The sequence below is a fragment of the Hylobates moloch genome, unplaced genomic scaffold (assembly GCF_009828535.3).
Source record: "Hylobates moloch isolate HMO894 unplaced genomic scaffold, HMol_V3 SCAFFOLD_5, whole genome shotgun sequence".
NCBI classification, from domain to species: domain Eukaryota; kingdom Metazoa; phylum Chordata; class Mammalia; order Primates; family Hylobatidae; genus Hylobates; species Hylobates moloch.
Window position 1 is genome coordinate 71,436,762 of NW_026652280.1, and position 8,569 is coordinate 71,445,330.

Genomic DNA, 8,569 nt, shown 5'->3' on the forward strand with positions numbered 1-8,569 from the left:
GGTGGCTCACACCTGTAATCCCAGCACTTTTGGGAGGCCGAGGCAGGCAGATCACCTGAGGTCAGGAGTTCAAGACCAGCCTGGCCAACATGGCAAAACTTAGCAGGGCATGGTAGAGTGTGCCTGTAATCCAAGCTACTTGGGAGGCTGAGGCACAAGGACTGCTTGAACCCAGGAGGTGGATGTTGCAGTGAGCTGAGACCATGCCACTGTACTCCCGCCTGGGCAGCAGTGTGAGGCTCCATCTGAAAATAAATAAAACTAGGCTGGGCACAGTGACTCTCGCCTGTAATCTCAGCACTTTGGGAGGCCAAGGCAGGCATATCACTTGAGGTCAGGAGTTCGAGACCAGCCTGGCCAACATAGCGAAGCCCCGTTTCTACTGAAAGTACAAAAATTAGCTGGACATGGTGGCGGGCGCCTATAATCCCAGCTACTCAGGAGGCTGAGGCAGGAGAATCATTTGAACCCAGGAGGTGGAGGTTGCAGTGAGCTGAGATCACACCACTGCACTCCAGCTTGGGCAGCAGACTTAGACTCTGTCTCAAAATTAAATAAATAAATAAAAATAAATAAAAATATGGGCAAAGAATAGACATTTCTTCAATGAAGATATACAAGTAAGCAAGTGTATGAAAAGGTGCTCAACATCTCTAATCATCAGAGAAATGCAAACTAAAACCACATGTAGTCGGTAATCCCAGCACTTTGGGAGGCCCAGGCAGGAGAATTACAGGAATTCAAGACCACGCTGGCCAAAATGGTGAAACCCCATCTCTACTAAAAATACAAAAATTAGCTAGGAGTGGTGGCACACTCCTGTAGTCCCAGCTACTTGGGCGGCTGAGGCAGGAGAATCACTTGAGCCTGGAAGCGGATGTTGCAGTGAGCTGAGATTGCACCACTGCACTCCAGCCTGGGTGACAGAACGAGACTCCGTCTTACAAAACAAAACAAAACAAAACAAAACAGGCCGGTGCAGTGGCTCACACCTGTAATCCCAGCACTTTGGGAGGCCAAAGTGGGCAGATCACCTGAGGTTAGGAGTTCGAGACCAGCCTGGCCAACATAACGAAACCCCGTCTCTACTTTAAAAATGCAAAAATTAGCTGGGCATGGTGGTGTGCACCTGTAATCCTAGTTACTCAGGAGGCTGGAGAATCACTTGAACCCAGGAGGTGGAGGTTGCAGTGAGCCGAGATCTCACCACTACACTCCAGTCTGGGCAACAGAGTGAGACTATCTCAAAAACAAAACAAAACAAACCATGTGAGGTATCACCTCATGCCCATTAGGCTGGCCATTATTAAAAGAAAAAAATACAAGCATTGATGAAGATGTGGAGAAACTTGAACTCTTGCACACTTTTGGTGGGACTGTAAAATGGTGCACTTGCTATGGACAACAATATGGAGGTTCCTCAAAGAATTAAAAATAGACATAATATAACCCAGCAATCCTACTTCTGGGGTATATGTCCAAAAGAAGCAGAATCAGGATCTCAAAGAGTTATTTGCACACCATGTTCATTCATTACAGTGTTATTCATAATAGCCAAGATGCAGAAGCAGCCTAAATGCCCAGGGACAGATGAATGGATAAAGAAAAGGTGGTATAACAGGTAATGGAATATTATTCAGCCTTAAAAGGATGTAAATCCTGGCATATGTTATAATATGGATGAACCTTGAGGACTGTCTTAGTCCATTCAGGCAGCTATAGCAAAATACCATAAATAGGCCGGCTTATAAACAACAAAAATTTATTTCTCACAGTTCTAGAAGCTGGACCTTCAAGTTCAAGGCAGATGTGGTGTCTGTAAAGAGCCAGGCTTTCTGGCTAATAGACGGCACCTTCTCGCTGTTCCTCACATAGAAGGGGAAAGGAGTCTCTCTGGGGCCTCTTTTATAAAGGCACCAATCCCAGTCATGAGGACTGCACCCCCATGACTGACCTGATCACCTTTCAAAGACCCCACCTCCTAATACCACCCACTTGGCAGGCAGTGTTTCAACAAAGGATTTCAACATAGGAATTTGGAGAGGGGACACAGACACTCAGACCATAGCATCAGGAGAAATCAAATCTTTGAACCCAAAAGATTTGGTAGCTACACCAAAAATAATGTGGTTTAGTCTTAGCTTTCTTCTTCCCTTTCTTTAGGAGGTAATTTCAGTTCCCTGCGGCATATATAAAGGTACTAATGTGTGGGAAAAGGGAGGAGATGACCCTGAGCCAGCCTGGCTGTTCCAGTGTGAGGAGGTGATGTCCGAGTGCAGTAAAAGTTAACAAAACATATCGAGGGTGGGGAAGTGGGCACTGGGTGGAGAGAACCACTTGGACGAAGGCAGGGGGCCGAGAAGCAGTGCAGTGGGGTTGATGCTCAGGAGTGCGTCTCACCGCTGCCTTCACCTTTGCACCCCACTGCCTAATAACAGTATTTGCTGAGTAAATGTCTGCTAAATGAGTAAACAATAATATATGCAGAGATTTTCAGCTGAAAGAGCCCAGTGAAAATGAACAATGAGCAGAACATATTGGGCACACAGGGGTGCATTATCATTATGTGTGTGTGTTTTAATTGTGGTTGCAGGGAGTAGAAACCAGATCACTAAAATTGCTCTGTGCTTGAGAGGAAAGAAGGAGTTCTTTGTGGCCCCTAAGGAGGACAGGAGGAATCTGGCCATTGAGACAGACTTAGCTTTGTGCTGGCGCTGCAGGGCAGAGCAAAGGCCTGGGACAGGAGACAGGACAGCTGAGGGATGGGTAAGGCGAAAACTTCTAAATTACACCCTTTTTCTCCGGGTTTGTACCTTGTGCACAAGGACCTCTATTAACTCCTCCATCACCCTGGCCATGTGGCCATGCTAACAAACCTTGGTAAGATTTTTGTTTTCCAATTCCAAATGGTGGTTGCATTTGACACATTCAGATCTTTGATTAATTCTCAATCACTCCAAATATTTTCAAAAGGTCTAGATTTAGTTATTGATGTTAACAAATCTGCCAGGCCTGGGTAAATTTTCTTTTTTTCTTTTGCTTTTCAAAAAAAAAATAAGGTTTCTTTATTGTCTTGGATGCAAATATAGTTTTAAAAATGCATTGTGGTGTTGAATACAGCTGGTGGAAACGTGCTTCTTGACAGCAGAGCATCAGAGGGGTGTACTTAGGGTGACATGGGCCGCAAGGGGCCTCTGGCCAAACCAGATTCTTCTCCGGTTTGTTCTTCAGACCATGAGGTGGAACCGTCTCCTCAAAGGAGCCCTGCCACAATCACCAAAGCTCACACCAGAAAAAAACACCATTTACACAATAAACTGAACCTGAACAAGAAACAGAACATGGTGCTTCCGCTGTGAACAAAATCTGCAAGCGAACCCGCTTTCCTTTCCCGGGCTGTTCGAAAAAGATACAGCTAGAGAAACGGGGGCACTGTGGGCAGGCTGCGGGGGACGGCCTGGAGCTGTGGGGCCTGGGCTGAGCCCTTCCTGCCTTTTTAACTGCAGGATGTAAACTCTATGGAAATGTATAGAACTTCAGTTTCTCCCAACCCTCTACAACCTCAACTCTTGAGACCACCAAATATCTGTTAGGAAACGCAAAAGGAGAGTCCTTCAAATGAGCTACACCCAGGTTCAGAGCGCAGAACCAACAGTGTGACTGGGGCATGGAGGTAAATTCCAACACATAATTGGAGGGGAATTTCACAAAAACAAAATTCCATGAAGTAAACACGCACACGCAAGCTTGTGCAAGTACGCACGTGCATGCGCACACACGCACACACGCATGCACACGCACACAAACACAGTCAACATTCAACATGAAGAGTTCCCTTTTCTTTCTTGAAGGTTGATATTTGCAAGCCCCGACAAGCAAAGAGTCCCATGCGGTGGCCAGTGGGGCCAAGACCTCAGAACGAAAAGCCCGCAGATGCTCTGTCCTCACCCACTCTGGAGGCCAGCCCTGGTAGAGGCATGGGGGTGGGGGTCCTAAAACGCTTCGTCAGTGTTCCTGGAGCCTCTGCCAAGCTTCCTACGTGCCCCGTGTGTGTCCCTCACAGAAACCTGTGTCCAGCTGCCCAAGGGCCTGGGTAAATTTTCATATGACTTTGGAGGCAAGGGATGGACGTGAGGCAATGATGCTATTAGGCATGAATGGGGGCCCCAGGCAAGGCTTCCTCATCCCCCACACCCCTCTACCAAGGTTACCTAGGTAGCCACACCTCAGGACACGGGCCCATCTTGATGGAGCAGCTGCCTCTGCTTGCTGGAAAACACAGCAGGCTGGTCGTGTCGTCCCTCCTGAGTCCTGAGGTGTTTACTGGGCATTGTAATTTCCAGTCATGCTGGGAACACTCAGGCCTGCAGGACAGCCCCGTGCAGATACCCAGGCATTGTTAACACAAGAGAATTCCACATCCATGCTGACCCTGTCTGCCCGAGGAGAGCCATCTTGTGCACGCACAAAGCAGGCAGCTGTGTTTTCCATGTGGACTGTGTGAGAACTGGAATGAGAACTAAATTTAAACCATTCTTATTGGTCCCAGGCTTATTATACAATATATTCATTTCAATTGTCCTGAATGCATACTTTTTTTTTTCCCTGAGATGGGGTCTCACTCTGTCACCCAGGCTGGAGTGCAGTGGCAAAATCTCAGCTCACTGCAGCCTCTGCCTCCCAGGTTCAAGCGATTCTCTTGCCTCAGCCTCCTGATTAGCTGGGATTACTGGTGCATGCCACCACGCCTGGCTAAGTTTGTATTTTTAGTAGAGACAGGGTTTCGCCATGTTGGCCAGGCTGGTCTCGAACTCCTGGCCTCAAGCAATCTGCCCGCCTTGGCCTCCCAAAGTGCTGGGATTACAGGTGTGAGCCACCGCGCCTGGCCCTGAGTGCATATTTTAGAGAATAAAAGCACCCAACTGCCCAGCAGATACATGAGGATGAGTGAGGTTAGAGGACACAAGCTGTTGCTTAGATGTTAATGTCAAATAAAAGGTCAATTATCAGCCGGGCGCAGTGGCTCACGCCTGTAATCCCAGCACTTTGGGAGGCCAAGGCAGGTGGATCACCTGAGGTCAGGAGTTCAAGACCAGCCTGGCCAACGTGGTGAAATCCCGTCTCTACTAAAAATACAAAAATTAGCCAGGCGTGGTGGCGGGCGCCTGTCATCCCAGCTACTCGGGAGGCTGAGGCAGGAGAATTGCTTAAACCTGGGTGGCGGAGGTTGCAGTGAGCTGAGATGGCACTACAGCGCTTCAGCCTGGGCGACAGAGCAAGACTCTGTCTCAAAAAAAAAAAAAAAAAAGCTCCTAGATTCACATAACTAGAATCCTTTATTTCCCTAGAATAGATGGCCTGCATTCCGTTTTTAGGAGAAAGAGAGAAGAAACAGTTATCAGAGATTTAGTTAAGGCAACCCTGCCAGACTCTGTCCTGGAGTCCATGTGGGAATAGCTTGGGCTCCAGGCCCTCGGCACTTTACTTCGTTTGCTCTGTGGAGAGAACTAAAGATTAGACTGAAGAGCCTCTTCCAGAATATTCGATTCTTAAAAACAAAGTCTGACTATCTTCAGCATATACTACTTAATTTGTCAGGACGGCTTTCAGAAAATTCTTCAAAAACAAGAGCATTCTCTTATTAGTATTGGATGAGTCCTCGGGAATAAGAGTGTTCGTAGGGGGACTGATCTGCGGAGAACAGGCTGCCTACTTGGCCTTTCATTGTACTTCCCCAGCCCTGTGTCCATCTTCCTGCATTCCTAAGCAGAGAAAGGGATGATTTTGGGTCTAAACTCTGCACTTTTTCTTTTTAATTTTACAATTTGCATACCATAAATTTATCATTTTTAAATACATAACTCAGTGGATTTTTTTTAGTATATTCAGAGTTGTGCAACCATTACCACCACAATCAATTTTATATTTTTAACTCAAAAAAAAAAAAAAAAAACTCCTTACTCATTAACCTGGTAAACTTTATTTATTTATTTATTTATTTATTTATTTATTTATTTATTTATTTATTTTGAGACAGAGTCTCACTCTGTTGCCCATGCTGGAGTGCAGTGGCATGATCTCAGCTCACTGCAACCTTTACCTCCCGGGTTCAAGTGATTCTCCTGCCTCAGCCTCCTGAGTAGCTGGGATTACAGGCATGCACCACCACACCTGGCTAATTTTTGTATTTTTAGTAGAGACGGGGTTTCACCATGTCGGCCAGCCTGGTCTCAAACTTCTGACCTCAAGTGATCTGCTGGGCTTGGCCTCCCAAAGTGCTGGGATTACAGGCATGAGCCACTGCACCTGGCCTAGCTTGTAAACTTTATAAGCTGTTATAAAATTCTTCTCCCCTCTCCAACCCCTGCCAACAACAAGTCTACTCTCCGACACTATGTATTTGCTTATTGTGAGCAATTCATAGAAAAGAAGTGATGGAATATGTGGCTTTTTGTGGCAGGCTTCTTCCACTGAGCGCATTTTCAAGTTCCATCCATGTTGTAGCACATGTCAGCACTTCCTTCCTCTTTCCTGCCAAAGAATATTCCATTTATGGATACACCATAATTTATTTATCCATTCTTCAGTTGATGAACATTTGAGTTGTTTCTACTTTTTAGCTATTATGAATAAGGCTGCTATGAACATTTCTGTCTAAGTTCTTTTTTGTTGTTGTTGTTTTTGTTTTGAGACAGAGTCTGCTCTGTTGCCCAGGCTGGAGTGTAGTGGCATGATCTTGACTCACTGCAACCTCTGCCTCCCGGGTTCAAGCAGTTCTCCCGCCTTAGCCTCCCAAGTAGCTGGGTCTACAGGCGCGTGGCCACCACGCCTAGCTAATTTTTGTATTTTTAGTAGGACAAGGTTTTGCCATGTTGGCCAGGGCTGGTCTCGATCTCCTGACCTCGTGATCTACCTGCCTCGGCCTCCCAAAGTGCTGGGATTACAGGCGTGAGCCACCGCGCCTGGCCCTGTCTAAGTTCTTATGTGAACATATGCTTTCATTTGTCTTAGATGCTATATTAGGCCGGGTTCTCCAGAGAACAAAAACAGGGCTTATAGGATACACACACACACACACACACACACAGTATATATACACACATACATATAGGTGCGTGTGTGTACACATATATACAGTACACAGACACACGATTTACTATCAGGAATTGGCTTGTGTGATCATGGAGGCTGAGAAGTCCAAGATCTTCAATCAGCAAACTAGAGACTCAGGAGAGCCAGTGCTGTAAGTTCCAGTCTGAGTCTGATTCTTATTTTTCTTTTTTGTTTTGTTTGTTTTTTGTTTTTCTGAGACAGGGTCTCACTGTGTCACCCAGGCTGGGGCCATCACAGCTCACTGCAGCCTCGAACTCCTGGGCTCGAGCGACCCTCCTGCCTCAGCTTCCTGAGTATCTGGGACTACAGGGGTTTGCCGTCACCTTTTTTGTTCTTTGCAGGCCTTCAATGGGTTGAATGAGGCCTGCTGGCTTTGGGGAAGCCAACCCGTTTTACTCTGTGTACTGATTCAAACATGAATCTCATCCAGAAGCACCCACACAGACTTGTGGTGGGAAGTGGCGTCTCTTTATCTCTTTGTAATTTTGATTTGCATTTTTCTAAATACTAAGAATGTTGAGCATCTTTTCATGTGCTTGTTAGCCATTTGTATATCTTTTTTGGAGAAATGTCTATTCAGATCCTATGCCTTTTTTTTTTTTTTTGAGACAGTCTCTCTCTGTCACCCAGGCTGGAGTGCAGTGGCGCAATCTTGGCTCACTGCAAGCTCTGCCTCCCAGGTTCATGCCATTCTCTTGCTTCAGCCTCCCGAGTAGCTGGGACTACAGGCGCCCACCACCGCGCCTGGCTATTTTTTTTGTATTTTTAGTAGAGACGGGGTTTCACCGTGTTAGCCAGGATGGTCTCGATCTCCTGACCTCGTGTTCCATCCCCACTCGGCCTCCAAAAGTGCTGGGAGGATTACAGGCGTGAGCCAGTGCGCCCCACCCTATGCCCATTTTTTAATTGGGTTATTTATCTTTTTACTTTTAAGTTGTAAGAATGCTTTTTACCTTCTGGATAATAGAATCTTACCAGATATATAATTTTCAAGTATTTCTCCCATTCTGTGGCTTGTCTTTTTACTTTCTTGATAGTATCCTTTGGTGCACAAAAGTTTAAAATCTACAATGGATTTTTTAAAAATTACTTTTATTATTTTTTTTTTGAGACAGTCTTGCTCTGTTGCCCAGGCTGCAGTGCAGCGGTGCAATCTTGGCTCACTGCAGCCTCTGCCTCCCAGGTTCAAGCAATTCTCCTGCCTCAGCCTCCCGCATAGGTGGGATTACAGGCGTCTACCATCATGCCGGCTAATTTTTGTATTTTTAGTAGAGACGGGTTTCACCATGTTGGCCAGACTGGTCTCGAACTCCTGACCTCAAATGATCCGCCTGCCTCTGCCTCCCAAAGTGCTGGGATTTCAGGCGTGAGCCACGGTGCCCAGCTACAATGGATCTTTGAGTTGAGTAATACAAGCCCTGCTTCCTTTCCCCTAAAGAAGCTTGAGTCGAACCTA